The 16,315-nt window shown below is 37.5% G+C and overlaps 1 pseudogene; it reads right to left on the bottom strand.

The window, feature by feature from the left end:
- Nucleotides 1-14,174: 14,174 nt before the first annotated feature.
- Nucleotides 14,175-16,107, bottom strand: LOC143671567 (casein kinase I pseudogene; annotated as a pseudogene).
- Between the last annotated feature and the right edge of the window lie 208 nt (nucleotides 16,108-16,315).

The raw sequence follows: 16,315 nt of genomic DNA, 5'->3' as shown, positions 1-16,315 counted from the left end.
GGACTTCAGTGTCCACGTATTATCTTGCTGATGTGTTAATTGGGACATTTTCATGGCCTAAGAACTGTAAGTTGTAAGTCAATAAATCCCAATGTAAAAGCCAATCCATTTTTAGTATACTGCATTTTGGCAGGTTTAGAAAATCAAAACAGATTTTGGTACTGAGAAGTGGGGTGCTGTGATTTGCAAATACCCAAAATACTGGGATAGCTTTATAAATGGGTAAGGGGAAGATTCTGGAAGAATTGAGAACTTCTTGATAGAAAAGTCCTAAATTGCTCTGCAGAGACACATGTAGAAATATCGATGCTAAAGATACTTTTGATGAGGCTTTGGACAGAAAGCATGAATGTGTCATTGAAAACTGGAAGAAAGGTGGTCTTTGTTTTAAAATAGCAGAGAATTTGACAAAATTGAATCCTGGAGTCAGATGGAAGGCAGAATTTGAAAATGATGAGCTTGGAAGTTTAGCTGTAGGAATTTCCAAACTGAATGTGGAAAGCATGGCCTGGCTTCTCCTTGCAGCTTATAGTAAAATGCAAGAGGAAAGGGATATGCTGAGAACTGAACTCTTTGGTACTAAGGAATCAGAAATTGATGGTTTGGAAAATTCTGAGCTTCTTAGAAAGAGAGCTCCCAGAGAATACTTCCCCATGTGAGGATTTAACTGAATATGGATATAGTCAGCCATTTTAGTGCAAGTCAGGATTGGTAATGCAGCTATCCAAAAAGGAATTGTGGAAGGTCCTATTGTCTGATGGCTGGGACCCCTGTGCAAAACTGACAAACTTTTTGCAAGATCTGTATGAATGGAACCATTGCCAGCCTGGACTAAAAAGGATAGAAAAGAGACAGATTGAAGGAGAAATGACTTCAAAGGTAGAACCATGGAAACTAAGGTTTGGAGTAAAGACTCCTTGAGCCAGGAGCATGGACCCACTCATGTATGTGGACAGGGTGTGTTTGACTTGGGGTTTGCAGATGGTGGGTCTTCTGCCCAGTTGTTCAGGAAGAGTGCTGCCTCCCTAAGCTTCAAAGAGGGTGAAGCACATTTCCCAGGGATTGGGGAGGGTCTGGCTGCCACTCCGCTGTTTGAGGAGGATGAGGCCTAGAGTTTGGTTGCCACCCTGATGCTTGAGGTGGGTGGGGCTGAGAGCATGGCCATCTCCTCGATGTTTGGAGATGCTGGAGCCCTCACCCCAGTGTTTGAAGAGAGCATGGCTGCTACCCAAGCCCATGGAAAGGGTGGGACTGCCACTCTCAAGCCCCGAGGACAAAACATCTTTCTATAGATGATTCTTAGACCTTGAAATCTAATAAAGTCTGCCCTGCAGATTTTTGGAACAGTTGCGAACTTTGACCCCTGTTTTATTTCCAGTTTGTCCCTATGAAAATAGAGTGACTTCCTTTCGGTTCCTCTATTACTATCTCTCGTTTGTATATTGGAAGCCAATAACTTGTTCTAAGTTTCACAGATTCGCAGCTGGAGGGGAATTTTGGTTTAGAAAAGCCCATGCCTGTAACTGATTTTGATGAGACTTTGTACTTAATATTGTCACTGAAATGATTTAAGGTTTTTGTGATATTGTGATGGAATGAATGTATTTTTCATATGGAAGGAATATGCCTTTTGATGTATAGAATCACTTCTGATTTTGGGGTGTTGATCATATACCCTGCCACTTTGCTGAAATCATTTATTACTTCTTATAACTTTGCTGTATCTATTTCCAAATTTTCTGTATATAGGATCATGTCATCTGCAAATAGGGAAAGTTTTACATCTTCCTTTCTAATTTGGATGGTTTTGATGTCTTTTTCTTGCCTAATTACTGTGGCTATAACTTCCAGTACAATGTTGAATAACAGTGCTGCCAGTGTTATCCTTGTCCTGTTCCTGATCTTAGAGGGAAATCTTTCAGTCTTTCCCCATTGAGGATGATGTTAGTCTTGGGTTTTTCTTATATACCCTTTATCATGTTGAAGAAGATTACTTCTATTCCTAGTTTTCTAAGTGTTTTTAACAAGTATTAAGCAGTGATGCTGGATTTTGTCAAATGCCTTTTCTGCATCCATTGAGATTATCATGGTTTTTTCTCCTTCATTCTGTTAATGTGGTGTATTACATAATTGATATTCTCATGTTGAACCAACCTTGCATACCAGGGATAAATCCCACTTTATCATGGTGTATAATTCTTTTTGTATGCTGTTGTGTTTGGTTTGCTAGAATTTGTTGAGAAATTTCACATCTATATTCATAAGCAATATTGGTCTGTAATTTTCTTCTCTTATGTTATCTTTATCTGCTCTTGATATTTGTGTGATGCTGGCTTCATAGGATGAATTAGGGAATGCTCCCTCCTTTCAATGTTGTTTGGAAGAATTTGGGTGGGATTGGTGTTAATTTGTCTTGGAATATTTGGTAAATATTGCCTTGGAATATGTGGTTGTGAAGCCATCTGATCTTGGGCTTTTTGGGGGGGGGAGGTTTTTGAGTACTGATTCAATTTATTTACTAGTTACTGGTTTGTTGAGCTCTTCTATTTTTTTTCCTGTGTTAGTGTAGGTGTTTTGTATATTTCTATGAATTAGTTGGCTTTTCACACAAAATAACTAATAGAGGTAGATCTAAAAAGTCTGTGTCACAGACAGCTCACCCTAACGTGGATACAATTAAGAGAACTGACAAGTTATCAGTGAAATGCCTAAAAATTGAATTTGCAGATCATTAAGTAAATAATTACAAAACTGATGTCAAAAATTACAAACGATCAAATTTAAGTAGGTATTATCTTGCTAAACCATGAGGCTCAGGAGAAATTATATGTATACACCCACTGAAAGGCAGCAAAAGGCTTTTCTCAATCAGGCTGCTTTGTTGAGTTCACCAAAGTTCCTCACGAGGTTATAAATGCGAAACTGTTGGTCATTTACTTTGGGGAAGTTATTCCTCCTGTGAAAGTCTCCGTTTTCTCATTCATAAAATAGAGAAATTGGAACAATTGATGTTTGAAGACTCTTTTAGCTCCAAATTACTATAGTGACCAGATAACTAAATTTGCTTTTATTATTTTGCATTCAGATTTTATTTTGAAATGTTCATTTCTCTATATACACAAATTTGGCTTACCTGAAGATGAAGGTAACTTAATTAGCAAGTGGAATGGAACAAATTCTTTTAGTCTTGCTTTTTTTTCATTCTTGAAACTTGCAACAACAATATAGCTTCCTGAAACAGAGATGAGAAAAGTCCCCCCAATCTCTCTCTTACATACTCACTTGCACACACACACACGCACACACACACACACACACACACACACACATACCTCTACCTTCATTCTCCATCTCATGAGTGAATATTCCATCATCCAGTAACCAATCCCAGCAAATTTAGCAGTCACAACCTTGGGTACAATCTAGCTATATGCCATTATGGTGTCCAATGGTCAAGGCAATGAAACAAGTCAACAAGTATATACTAAGTGCTTGCTCTGAGCCTGAACTGTGCTAGAAGATAAGGAAAACAAAGATGTCAACAATCTTCTTCAGGAGCTTGCACACAACTTAAGAATTACATAAACATAAATCCAGGCCGAAGGCTTTTCTGTACTTGTGACTCTACCTTGATATGCAATTCACTTTAACTAGCTGATGAACATATGGGTGTTAATGTCTCTCACAGCTTTCATAGACCCTGTGCACAAGACAAAACAGTGTTCTTAGCTCTATATGCCTCATGCAAAGATTTCCAGTCATCCTTAGCACTTTACAGTTACAAAAGGTAGAGATGCAGATTAATATCTTATCTGCAGCTATAAAAGGAGCAGCCCTAGCTTTCATGAGAAGAAAGGTTACACCAGGGCTCAGTTCTAAATCAAAGGTTTGTCAGTGGTTGGGGTATGTTGATACATAATAAGATAATCATTTAATGTTAAGTGTCTTTATTGAATAAACATGGAAAGACATGACTGCCTGGCCTGGCAAGAGTATAAGTAGAACCAGCCATTAAAATTCATTGACTAGCTTATAGAAGTTGAGAGAAACAAGTTGATTCTGTATATTGGGAATAAACTGAAAGGTATAGTTTATCCAATTTCCCTGATAGATGATTTTAAAAACAACCTAATGAGAAAATTAGTGGAGCATTTACTTAAGATCTGATGTCCATCTAATCTTAAATAAACTAAATTGCTCCATCAGCATAGTAGAAAATGTCAATTGTGGCTAGATAATTGTGGATACAGTTTGGAAATGTCAATTTCACTCACTTCCAAGCCACTAATTTAATTGTTTTTCATAATTGTGAATCTAGTTTGCAAACGTCAATTTCACTCACTTTCCAGCCACTAATTCAAGAGCTTATCAAGAAGTTGTGATTTGCCCTGAATTTCAATCAAAAAGATTTATTCCACTTATTCAAAATTCAGAAAACAAAAAGACTTATTTGAGAATTATTTTAGTAGCATTTTAAGAAAAGTAATGTTTATTTTAGACATGATATGTGGTTCATAATTTTGGCTTTCCAGGTTATAATTGCATCTGGGTAGGCATATAAAATATCTGCCAGTAGAAAAAACCCTGGTTATTACAATGCCATCAGCAATTATTTTTTGTGGGAAAAACATTAGAAAGCAACAAAACTAAACAGAGCCCTAAGGTATTTTGCACTATCACTTAACATAGTAACGGGTAACTAAATTTTGAATCTATGACCTTGAAGAAAACTAAAGACTTCAGCATTCATCAACTGATGCCTTCATTGCAGCCTCATTAAATCCTAGTGCGTCAAAATATAAAACATTAAATATTCTGAGAAGCATTTCTTGTCATTTTGTCGTATTTTAATGATTTTCTTAATTGAATTTATTATGTGCCATTACTATGAGCTATTAGAGAAATGCACCATCATGCATATTTCTATTGGGCATTGTCTACCATAAGAAGATTTTCCCCTAGAGAGACTATTCAATCCCAAATATTTTAATGTAACCAGCTCTAACTTTATTTCCTTAATAAGAAGTTCCTTTTTCAAAGGAACTTTCTTTTATATCCCTTAAATTACAAGCCAGACATCCCGCAAACAATCCAAATCTCAAGAAATTATGGTATAGAAAAATGAATTTACAGCAAAGTATTCAAAACCTGGTCTTTAGATCAATGTACAGGGGAATGATAACACTCGACAATATGCTAGCTGTGACAGCTTGATCAGTCTTCTTAATATTCCTGAGCTTCAGTTTCTTCATCTGCTAGGAGATATTCCCAATTGCCCTGTCTATTAAATAAAATCATATATAAAGAAATGTTTGTAATACATAAAACTTTAAATGGAAGCAGAACTAATATTTGTGCTAGTGTTACTATACAAGGAGAGCAGGAAACCTGGAGGCAATAAAAGAAAAAAATCCAAGGATATGAGGGGAATCAGAATGAATTGATGAAGGAAAGTCTGGGTTGCAGAAAAAAGAAGTAAACAAGATATTTCACGGGAGCTACAAAGTACTTAATGTAAAGTAATTCCCTACCCTCTGATTCTCCAAAGTGGGTTCATTTAGCTTATACCTACAGCTACTAAGGCATGCTTTAGTTTGTTAAGCTGTTGGAAGGCAATATACCAGAAACAGAACAGCTTTTAAAAAGGGAATTTATTAAGTTGCAAGTTTACAGTTCTAAGGCCATAAAAATGTCCAAACTAAGGCATCCAGAAAAATATACCTGAACTCCAAAGAAAGGCCAATGAAGTTCAGGGTTCTCTGTCAGCTGGGAAGGTACATGGGGATATCTGTTAGCTTTCTTTCCTGGCTTCTTGTTTCATGAAGCTCCCTCCAGGGGTGCTTTCCCTCCTCATCTCTGAAAGTCTCTGGCTGTGTGGGCTCTCTGAACTCTCAAGCTTTTTCCAAAATGGTTCCCTCTTAAAGTACTCTAGTATGCAACCCCTCCTTGAATGGGTGGAGACACATCTCCATGGAAACAATAAAAAAGATCCCACGCAGCAATATTGAATGAAGATTAAAAAACATGGCTTTTCTGTGGTACAAGACAGTTTCAATGCACATGGAGCATTACCGAGGACCTGAAAACAGACTTATTTTTAAAGTTGGCAATTTAAGATGCATTTGTAGCAGTACAGCAGCCCCACACAAGTTATATAATCACAATTTTGCTAAATAACTTATGTTCAATGTAAACACATACAAAGTGAACACTATGGCAACTGCTCAGTGTAAATGAGCCACTAGATGGAACCAGAGAGGAAGTTAGGAACAAAAATGCTTCCCTAAAGACTGCCCAGTTCATACCCTACATAGCTGCTTGCCAGGAAATCTGACCCACATTAAATCTGCTTCATTAACTAGTGTTCTTTGGATACGGTGGTTCAGTCAGTTGTGCATCTAATTATTTTTAGTTCATTTTTCTCCATAATGATTCTGTAAGGCACCTTGCATGATTTTTACTGGAATTAGGAAATACTGCCAACAGCATTCACTTAGGTGACCAGTACACTAATCCTCTCTAAAAAAAGACATGAAATTGTTTTAGTCTAACTTGTTTTCAGTGAACTCACAATGTCTGCTAGTGGTCACTATAGTCATTCCTTATAAAATTTTGCCAATTTCACAATCTCTTGTTTTGAATTGTTTCCAAGGGTTTTCCCACTTCTAGTAAATTATGTGTTTTTTTTCATTAAAATTCCAGAGGTTATGATTTTTCTTTTATTTTTCATTTTTGGATGCTGTATGGTGGGGTCACATTTCATTCTTTTTCCATGTGAGTATTCCATTATTGCAGCATCATTTGTTGAATATTTTGTTTGTCTTGTTGGTTTCTTTGTTTGGGAAGTACATGGGCTGGGAATTGAACCGGGTCTCCCACATGGGAGGTGAGAATTCTACCACTGAGCTACCCTTGCATGTCCAGAGGTTATGATTTTTATTACACACATATTTGAAGGTCTTTTGTAGTCTTTTTCTCTAAAACATCAATTAATTTGGGGCTCAAAATACAAAGAAGTGCTACAATAAATATGTAAAATAATCCTTGACTTCTACTCTCGTAGGGTGCAATTAAAATGACCAATTATTGCATTCAGGATTAGAATATAGAGGTGCTTTGTGGGCCCTAGAAATTGTGAATGAACACAGTATTGTGGAACTTTCCTAATGAGATTTGTGAATGATCCTTTCTATTGTAACTCACATACTCAGCCACAAATTCCCTTGGGTCTCCTATGGTAGAAAGGCACTTTGGGGAATGTGTAGTGCACTTGTTGAAATTAGTGGCCAAAGGATTGCAGCAAGCCCAAATGGAGTTCAGCCTAACACAATTCATGGTTACAGAAGTCTGTGGGAAGAGGCCATATCTGCGGTCAATAGGTGGAAGGACTATGATAGTATTTCTACTTGAATTAGGAAATCAAACAACAGCTGAGAGCACAAAGATGGAGGTGCACATTGTGGGGGGCTGAAAGACAGCAATAGTTTGGGAGTATGGCAGTCCTAAGGTAGGGGTTCCTTTTTTAAAAAATAGTTTTATTAACAAATTTTCACACATATACAGTTCATACATGGTGTACCATCAATGGCTCCTGATACCATCACATTGGGAAAGTTATTGTATATTCATTACCTTGATCATTTTTAGAACATTTGCATCACTCCAGAAAAAATGTAAGAAAAAGAAAAGAACTCGTACAGCCCAAACCCCTTACCCCTCCATCTCATTGACAACTAGCATTTCAATCTACCCAATTTAATTTACTTCATATCTCCCCTATTATTTATTTATTTTTATCCATATTTTTTACTCATTTGTCCATACCTTAGATAAAAGGAGCAGCAGTTGCAAGGTTTTCACAATCACACAGTAACATCGTAAAAGCTGTATCCCAATCGTCTTCAAGAATCAAGGCTACTGGAACACAGCTCAACAGTTTCAGGTACTTCCCTCCAGCTACTCCAATATACCATAAACTAAAAGGGGATATCTATATAATGCATAAGAATAACCTCCAGGATAACTTCTCGACACTGTTTGAAATCTCTCAGCCACTGAAACTTTATTTTTGTCTCATTTCTCTCTTGCTCTTTTTACTCAGCCTATTGATTTGGTTGTCCCCACTGCTTGCAAGAATATCAGGAATTCTCCAAAGGCAGCTTAATATTTCCTCCTTTCTCCTCAGTCCCCCAAGGGGACTTTGCAAATACTCCTTTATTCACTGCCCAAATTACAATGGAATATATTGGGGCATCACAATAACCTGGACAAGCCAACAAGATCAAACGCCCTATTCAAGATTTCACATATTTATGATGCTCAAAACTGGCCATAGAAGTTAAATTAGGTAATGCACCAGCCAAAATATAAATTTTGTACCAAATATCTCTCCCTTTGATCTCATAGAATTTGAAGTTTAAAAATATGGACAATATCATGCTTTACCCTGTATTCTGATTTACCTTAGTCCTACCCAGATCAGCTTCATTCATGTCTCTAGTTGAAGTCTGATCCCTTTTTCAACTGTTTAAACCTTTTCTGTATGGGGTAGTGCTGGCATTCATAGCTTCCGAGCTCTAACTCTGAGTCTTAGGTGTCACATAATGAAGTTTCTGGGAATGACCAAGTTATATACAAACAACTCAGTATCTCAGAATTTAGAAATAGCAGTTACAAATTCTGAATATATGTGACTGCTGCAAGAACTCACAATCTAGGACCTTTTACAACAGGCCCCAACCTTATAACCAATGCTCTTGACTTCAGTTCACCGAGTTTTTATATTATAGTTAGTACATATGAGTAAGGTATGATAATATGTCTTTTCATTTCTGACATTTCATTCAACATACAGTCCTTAAGATTCTACACCTAGTTGCATGCCTCACAACTTCATTCCTTCTTGGGACTGCTCAGTAGTCTGTCGTGTGTATACACCACAGTTCCCCCTTCCATTGTTCAGTCATTATACCCTTAGGCCACCTCTATCCATTGTGAATCTTGAACACTGCTGCCATAAACACCAGCGTGCAAATGCCCATTTGTGTCCCCACACTCAGTTCCTCCAGGCATAAACTGAGCAATGGGGTTGCAGGATCATATGGCAACAGGTGAGAGTTTCTTATCTTGCAGAGATTAATAGTCTCAGTATACTAAAGTAGAAGACTTTTCAGGAGAATAGGCATGAATTTAAGGGATTAGGTGAAAAGTCCCAGTGTTTTGGGCATAAATGTGCCGAAACACACTAACGTCCTGTGTTGAGGACTGACTCCTTACCTCCTCCCAGATCTCCATCCTAGGTTGCCTCCTCCCCAGATCGCTGAACCCCTCCCCTTGGCCACAGCAGCCTACAGATATATGTTGGCCCACACCAAGTGTATACACATGTGCACATAGGCCTAGAACCCAGCATGCCTATCCACAGATGCACATAACTTTTTTCCAGTAATGTGCATAAATTACTATAAATACCTATAAATACCTGAATATACAGACTATTATGCAAACTGTATGCACATGAATGTATATATCCATAGTCATGTCACACATACACGGTCATGCAAACACATACACATTGACAATCACCATACACATCTACAATATAGGTTGTTCACGTTGGCTCGTGGCAGAACATCTATTTGTACACTTGTGTCTGGGGCTCCTGTGTTCTGTTGGCCTTACTTAGCTTTGGCTCAGTATTGAGCTACATATCTCAAAAAGAGAAAAGATTTACTCAGCCTATGGTTAGATGAGATCTTGTGAAACATGATGTACTGAAGTAAATTGTGACATTCCTCACATGTAAATATCCTTATGGTCTTGAAAGAGCTTTGATTTATGTACTCATATTATCCATTGTGTTTTCTAGAAACACTAGTAAATCACTATATAAAAATTCAAGCAACATGAAAAATGAATAGAGTTTTTCTACATCCTAAAATCGATTGCTTTTGTGGTGTTCTTAAAAAAGAAGCATGTTCAGTTAGGAATACTAACACCATCAGTGAAAAGATGGTGGTTAGGAGTTCCATTTTCAGTTTTTATAGTCTAACATACTAGAACAACTCTCCCACTGAGAACAGCTATAAAAACTGGATGAAATACAAAGAACAGCTGTTCAAAGGCATCAGAAAGTAATAAAAGAAGTCAGGACATGTGAGGCCAAGGTCCTGACAGAAATAAAAATCATTGAGGTGGACCTGATTTTTTTCTATTTATCTCCCATTAAAATCAGTTTTACATGAATAAACAAGTAGAATTTTCTTGTATTTTATTAGGATTGAATAAAACCATTAATGAACTTCACCTGATTGACATATATAGAGCACTTCATCTCAAAACTGTAGATAAACTCTTCTCAGGTGTACTTGGAAAGGTACAAATATTAACCATATTATAGATCATGAAACAGGTTTCAACATATTTCAAAGATTATATTCTCTTCAGAAAGTACTATTAAACTGAAAATCAGAAACAAAAAGATAAACATTAAAATGCATTAACCCTTGAAGGGTTAATGAAATGAACCTTGAAATGAAGCTATGTAATTATAAATAAACCAAGTTATCAAAATGAAATTTATAAAAATGCTTGGAAATAGATGATAACATAGTTGGCATAGCTATATATGTGGGATGCAACTAAAACCATGGACATATTAAAAACTTACAGATTCACGTTTGTATTAGAAAGAAAGTTGAAAACCAAAATCTGCATATCTATTTCAAGAAGCTAGAAGAACAGCACAATCCAAAGAATCCAAAAAAGTAGAAGAAAAATAATAATGCTCCATGCAGAATTCCAATAAATGGACACAAACATGCTATAAATCAACCAAAACAAAAGTTGGTACTTCAAAAGTATATTCTTCAAGAATATAACAAAATTGATAAAACCTAGACCACAGAAAAAAGAGAAGGCAAAAAAAATCAGAAATCAAAAAAGTGAATATTGCTATAGCTTATATTTTATTTTATTTTATTGTTATACCTTTTCAAAACAGAGACATTGAACAACAGTTAGAAAGGACATTTCCCAACATGTAAAAAAGATACAGCCCTTGATGGGTGAACCAAGTAACAAGTAGTAACCTAGAGTTCAGCTGAGTAAGCCATTGTGGAGACTTAAGTAGGGGGGTCTTTCCAATTTCAGAGTGATGTCTTCAACTTGTACCATCAATTTAGTGGAAAGATGTAATTCAAATCTGGTGAAATGAGATTCATCTCAGACAGGATTAATAACAGATTTCACTGAATTTTACATTCTTCTTTTGTGAACTATAAAGAAAATGAATGCTGGCTAGATCACTGGGATTCCAGCTCCAGCTACAGATGGAATGATGATTTAACCGGACAAGACACCTATATTTTGACTTACAATGCTAACAGCAGTTTTAAATCTGCAAGTCAGTTACAGAGCAACTACAATACCTTTTCAAATGGCAAAAATACAAAAAAGTTAAAGGTTACAAATACATTTTAGAAAAAACGAATAGTCTAAGTTCATAGTAAATAAAAAACACTGAAAAATATCTTGCTAGACGGAGTTCAGGTTGGAAAAGTTATTACTAAACTTGTAAAATAAAAATGTTACACAAACTATACTTAAAAACAGCCTTATGAGACTGATTCCTGGTTAAAAATATCACAGGGTTTATTAGTCAAGAAACAAACAACTTAACTGACGAACGTAAATAGGAAAGAACTGAAGGAGCTGCATAACCCCAAAGTTCATACTCTGTTAAGATTTCATACTATGGTAGTAATATATCCCTTAATGGCAGAATGTTGTAATTAACCATGGAATTAATTGTGGCTAAAGTAGTTTACAAACGATAAAAATTAAAAGAAAAACTAAACTTGACACAATTCGATCAAGCATAGGAGGATTTAGTTTCAAGGTTATTGTGCAAAAATACATTTACACAATAGGCTCCTGGCAGCGTTTTCAGACAAATGTTCTTTTTTTTTTTTTTAACATGTTTTGTTGTGAAATATAACATTCATATGAAAAAGCAATAAAGGAGCTGCATAACCCAAAAGTTCATACTCTTAAGATTTCATACTATGGTAGTAATATATCTCTTAATGGCAGAATGTTGTAATTAACCATGGAAATTAATTGTGGCTAAAGTAGTTTACAAACGATAAAAATTAAAAGAAAAACTAAACTCGACACAATTCGACCAAGCATAGGAGGATTTAGTTTCAAGGTTATTGTGCAAAAATACATCTACACAATAGGCTCCTGGCAGCATTTTCAGACAAATGTTCTTTTTTTTTTTTAACATGTTTTGTTGTGAAATATAACATTCATATGAAAAAGCAATAAAGGAGCTGCATAACCCAAAAGTTCATACTCTTAAGATTTCATACTATGGTAGTAATATATCTCTTAATGGCAGAATGTTGTAATTAACCATGGAAATTAATTGTGGCTAAAGTAGTTTACAAACGATAAAAATTAAAAGAAAATCTAAACTCGACACAATTCGACCAAGCATAGGAGGATTTAGTTTCAAGGTTATTGTGCAAAAATACATCTACACAATAGACTCCTGGCAGCATTTTCAGACAAGTGTTCTTTTTTTTCTTTTTTAACATGTTTTGTTGTGAAATATAACATTCATATGAAGAAACAATAAATTTCAAAGTACATTTTTTTGTATGCTGTAGGGCAAGGTCACATTTCATTATTTTTCCATGTGAGTATCCCATTATCGCAGCACCATCTGTGGAATTTTTTGTTTGCTTGTTTTGCTTGCTTATTTGTTTCTTGGGAAGTGCATGAATGGGAAATCAAACCCCAGTCTCCCTCATGGCAGGTGAGAATTTTACCACTGAACTTCCCTTGCACCCCCTTCAAAGTACATTTTAACAAGAACTTATAAAACAGATTTCAACGTTTGGTAAAACAATCAGGTTTTTTTTTTTCTAGTTACTATAAGACACTGCAGACTAAAAAGAAATATCAACATAATCGTAGTCAAACTCATTTCTTAAATCCTAACTTCTTATAAGTCCTCCTCCTTTGATCCTTCCCTTTAGGGATATTTGGGTATGCCCATTCAAATGTTTTCATATTGGAAAAGGGCTGTCGATAATATGGGATGGAACCAGTTGGTGTTCTTAGAGAGGCTGCCCCTTCTGGGTTTCAATATTTATGTGGCTTAGGAACCTTAGGTTTCTGAAAGGATAAACTTAGTGTGTGCAACTTTTGGTTGGATCTCAGATACAGCCCTGGTGTCTTTAGGGTTAAGAGGAATGATGTTGGTTGTGGCAGATAAATGTTATTTTAATTTATTCTGGCATGCTATAAATGAATAAATTATACTAAAGAATTATTGTCAATAAGTTTTTCTTTCTCTTGGGTCAGAGAGAAAAAAAGAAAAGAATGCACAAATAAGACTGACAGAGAAAGCCCCTACACAAATAACTTACCCAAGTGGGTGGGGGCCTGGGAAGGTCAGTACACAAGAACCTCACATAGTGTGGTGCTCTCCAAGGACAGGAGGAGTCAATCTGGTTATTGTCATTTTACAAAGATTTTAAAGAAAACTTCCTTTTGTAGTCACACCCTTTAATGCGTTAATTCTTATACAAAATCACTCAGCTGTTAAATCAGTGGCAGCAGGAGTTATAATACCAAGTCCTGGCATTTGTAGTACTAAGTATTGTGACTGAAATCATTAAAAAAAGAAAAATGAAAGAATGCCTTTCCCCTTCAGACAATTAAAAGAAATTTAAAACAAAAAAAAATTAGGAAAAGTTGTAACACTACATCTAAAATGATTTCCAAAGGATTATTATTTAACAAATGGCTTGAAATAATCTGTTTAAAACCTGGGGGGACTTTGAGTCCATGAGCCAGCAATGCATTTTTTTGCTTTTAAAAAATCTCATTTCCTTGCAGAAACAGTTTTTAGTTTCTAATGAACTTGCAATGAATGAAAAAAAAACTCGCATTTCAAAATAAAAACAAAATCCCAGCTCATATAGATGTTTACAGTAATTACATTTATCTAGCAACACAGACACGGGGTTCAACTGTAAGATGCTTACTAAAACTATGAAAATAAATTTTTAATACCAAGAACATTATAGAATTAAGGCAGAGTCCTAAGGATAATCTAGTAGTCACTCAGGTTTTCTTAAATGTTTACTTTAGATGCTATTATTCCTTGCACAGTTAAGCAAGCAGTGTTTCATATGCTCAAAAACTAGAATTTTTGGTTGCGACATATCAGCTGGCTTGCAAACAAGCCAACCATTTTCAGAATGTTTTAAGTGAAGAACTTGCAAATCCCGGGGATGAAAAAACCCTAAGAAAGCACAATTGCGAACATCTACAACCATCCCAATTGTGGCTGAAGAGTGTCCGTGCCTGTCTTCTGAAATGAGATCTCAAAGCAGTATAAAACAAAGTTTTAACAAATAAACAGTTTTAACCAAAAATTGGCACATGCACAATTTCTCCCCACCAATGTGTGTGTGTCAACCACCCAGCTAATTTTGAAAAATGCAACAAGAAACTGGACACCATATTTCATTATCTCAGCTAATGCAATTACAGCAGCTACAACTCAGAATAAAGCACCACCAAAGCTGCCCAGAACCAGTTTATACTGAAATTTAAGTTCTTAACAAGCAAGTAAATGGTCGTCCGTAACCACTGGCTAATGGACACATGAACTAACATTTTTAGACTTGGGGAGAAACAAATGCTACTCTGATCACCTGCTCTGCTTCTTCGGTCTGTAGATCCATGCTTACACTCCTTTCACTTTACTCCTGGTCTTGTCAGTTTGCTTGCCTTCGGGGGCTTGGGCCTGCTGACACTGCCCACTGCAAGAGGGTGCCTGCTCAGCTGGATTATGCTTTAGCAGTGTCCAGTCAAATACATAGTCATATTGGTAATTCAGGCTTCTGAAAAGAACGCGGAACAGCTGCCTCAGATACGTGTAATCCGGGACTTCTTCAAAGCGCAGCGCACGACAATAGTTTAAGTACATGGCGAATTCGGCGGGAAACCCCTCACACAAAACCTCAACGGGAGTGGACATCTTCTTCTCACAGATCTTGTCATATTTTTGTTTCTTTGTGACAGCTTTCAGTCCTTGCCATGGCAGGACGTTTTTATTAAAATACATCAGAACATACCCCAAGGCTTCCAAGTCATCTCGGCGGCTCTGTTCAATGCCAAGATGTGTATTGATGCTGGCGAATCGGGCAGTGCCAGTGAGGTTCTTATCTTCTCTGTATGGTATGTGCTGCCTTGTCCGGTTGTCTCTGTACTTTTTGGCCAAACCAAAGTCAATGAGGTATAACTGGTTTAATCCTGCAAAAGGTGTGTCCTGGGAAGTGCCAACATTCAGATTTCGTTTCTTCTTGTCCAGTGGAGATCCGAAAGGCTTATTACCACGACGGCCCGTGCCCATCACGAAGTTAGATGGTTTTATGTCCCTGTGTATAAAATTCTTCGCATGGACAAACTCAATTCTACTGATCATCTGGTCCGCTAGCATCAGGATCGTTTTCATGGTGAACTTCCGTGAGCAGAAATTGAAGAGATCTTCGAGGCTGGGTCCGAGGAGGTCCATGACGAGGGCGTTGTGGCCTTTCTCCTGGCCGAACCAGCGCATTCGGGGGATGCCGGCCCCGCCCTGAAGGATACTGTAGAGCTGGCTCTCGAACAGCAGCTGTGGGTGTCTGCAATTCTGGCGCTCCAGCTTCACGGCCACTTCCTCGCCGCTGGGGATGGTGATGGCAAGATAAATGTCCCCGAAGGAGCCAGCCCCGATCTTCCGTATCAGTTTGTATCTCCCGCCGACGACGACTTGGGCCATGGAGTCGCTGCTGCTCGCCATCCCGAGAGGTGAAAATGGAGGGCTGAGGCCTAGCGATCGTGAGGCAGATGAGGACCTCAGGCTGTGGTGGAGAGCGGCAGGAAATGGAAATGGAGGTTGTTGTTTCCCCAAGTCACCGGGCCCCGAATCGGCCGAGGGGGGCCCCGATCTCCGCCTCTCAGCTCGCAGTCAGGTAATTTTTCGCCAGGTCACAGTGTGAGGGCGGGTTCTTGAGGTTGCCAGGATGGCGGGCTGGTTTCTGGGCAGCAGTTGCCGCCTCGCTTGCGTGGTGACGTCGCAAATTGAAAAGGGGGTGGGGCTTTACCCAAGCCATCGGCGACGACGCTGACACCCACCGGAGGAACCCTGTCACTCCACCCACGCAGCCATCTTGTTACTTCCTGTGGCTTTTTAAAAGATTTTAAAGAGATACTATAGACAATGTTATGACAATAATTTGACAGTTTGAAT

The sequence above is a fragment of the Tamandua tetradactyla genome, chromosome X (genome assembly GCF_023851605.1).
Source record: "Tamandua tetradactyla isolate mTamTet1 chromosome X, mTamTet1.pri, whole genome shotgun sequence".
Taxonomy (NCBI): domain Eukaryota; kingdom Metazoa; phylum Chordata; class Mammalia; order Pilosa; family Myrmecophagidae; genus Tamandua; species Tamandua tetradactyla.
This window is presented reverse-complemented; position numbering and strand designations above follow the sequence as displayed.